Below are 2,041 nucleotides of genomic sequence, written 5' to 3' on the forward strand. Positions count from 1 at the left end.
CTCCAAGATGCCCGACGTTGGTCGGCACTAAGGAAGAGGAGGCTGTCTTTTACGGGGTCTTCAAGATCCCGGAAAGCAGCGTACGATTTTTAGAATGCAGAGGCTTCCTGGTGAACTATAATTTCAGGAAGGCCTTTGTTAAGGTTCACACTAGGAGGAGACCTCCACCAAGGGAAGAGAGAGGGGCTGGCGAACCCATGGATGTGGAGAGTGCTGCTTCGACCTCTCGCTCTGGCGTGGGCTGGGGGGCCCGCCGCTCCTCGGGCTGCCGCTGAGGCGGGGACCGGGGGTGGTGGTGTCTCGCTGTCCCCGGCGGGGGGGAGTCCGCCGGCAGCTGAAGATTAAAGAAGAGGATGAAGTTGCTGCAAGTGAACCTGCATCACTGCATTGCTGCTTGCAAAGTACTACAGCAGTATGTTAAGGGTAAGGACATTGATATTATTTTAATACAAGAACCTTACTTATTGAAAGGCAGGATCAGTGGACTGGGCATGCGGGGGTACAGTATCATTTCTGTACCAATGCATGCCAGAACCTGTATCCTGTATAAGAGTAAACTCAAGATGCTGCCTCTTTGGCACTTATGTTCCAGGGACTTGGCAGCAGCGAAGTTGGCCCTCAAAGAGGGAACTCACAAGGAAGTGACATTTGCCTCTGGCTATCTCCCCTATGAAGAGGCTATTCCAACGGCGGCCTTGAGGAAGATGGTGGAGGAAGCTGGCTGAGGATGAAATAGTGGTCTCCATGGACGCCACATCACTGGCTCTGGGGGAGCACAAACACCAACCAGAGAGGTGAGTCTCTTTTAGAGTATCTTTTAGGGCATGACTTAGAGGTCCTAAACAGAGGCACCAAGGCTACCTTTGTCAATAGGGTGTCGGGCAAAAAGTCGGAAGTCAAGGCAAAAAGAGGGGCATGGAGGAGATTTTGCAATGATGTTAATGATGCCCCCTCCACGTTTAGAATTAATAGGATTCTATCTAGGGACTCTGTAAGAGGAGTGTTGGGTGCTGTTAAGGTGGAAGGGGGGTTCACCAGCTCTGAGGAGGGAACCCTGGAGGCCCTGGCACGCTCACACTTCCCTGGGTGTGTACTGATAGAAGAAAAAACACGACCCCAACTATAGAGAGCTACACTTGTAGTAGAGATAAGTGGGTTGAGGCAAACAGGATTGTCAACTCTGGCAAGGTTGAGTGGGCGATTAAATCATTCTCGCCCTTTAAATCAGCTGGCACGGATGGAATATTTCCGGCCTTACTACAAAAAGGCCTAACGGTCTTGAAGCCATATCTCCTAGCGTTGCTCAGGGGGAGTTTGGTACTGAGTCACATTCCATTTAGCTGGAGAGTGTCGAAGGTGTGTTATATACCCAAACCAGGGAAAGCATCTTATGACAACCCTAAGGGGTATAGACCCATTTGTCTGACATCCTTCTTGATGAAGACACTTGAGAAGGTTCTGGACAGACATATTAGGGAGACTACGCTAGTAGAGAGACCACTATACAGCGCTCAATTTGCCTACCAATCTGGGAAATCCTGTGAGGATGCTTTACATCACTTAGTATCCAGGATTGAAAAGAGTTTGGCCTATAAGAAGATTATGGTTGGTGTCTTCATTGACATTGAAGGCGCATTTGATCGTACTCCTTACAGAACCATGGCGAGAGCCATGGAAATGAAGGGGGTGGGACAACTTCCTTTCAGCTGGATTAATGCGATGTTGGAAGGAAGATTTCTCAAGTCGGAGCTAGGACACACTAAGATGTGGATGAAGCTCGCTGGTGGTTGTCCGCAGGGTGGAGTGCTAGCTCCTCTCCTGTGGTGTATGGTGGTAGAAGCAATTGCCTTCTTAATATGGATAGGAGTATACACAGGACACTGTCAGTTAAACAAGCATCTCTATAGAATGGGACTGACAGAGTCCCCTATCTGCAGGTTCTGCAGAAAGGAGGAAGAGACTGCTTACCACATCATGTGCAAATGTGATACAGTAGCAAGAACACGATTCCTCATCTTTGGTAAGGATCGTATCTTGGATC

At 49.1% G+C, this 2,041-nt stretch overlaps 1 protein-coding gene across 1 annotated transcript in view; it reads left to right on the top strand.

The window, feature by feature from the left end:
- The first annotated feature begins 614 nt into the window (after positions 1-614).
- LOC106677925 (mediator of RNA polymerase II transcription subunit 30) overlaps positions 615-2,041 on the top strand; it is a 19,291-nt gene continuing 17,864 nt past the window's right edge. Inside the window, exon 1 of the mRNA XM_067048447.1 lies at positions 615-794. The gene's annotated coding sequence lies outside the window, so the exon portion shown is untranslated. The remainder of the gene's footprint in view (positions 795-2,041) is intronic.

Source organism: Halyomorpha halys, unplaced genomic scaffold, assembly GCF_000696795.3.
Source record: "Halyomorpha halys isolate HHAL.00 unplaced genomic scaffold, Hhal_1.1 Scaffold114.1, whole genome shotgun sequence".
NCBI lineage: Eukaryota > Metazoa > Arthropoda > Insecta > Hemiptera > Pentatomidae > Halyomorpha > Halyomorpha halys.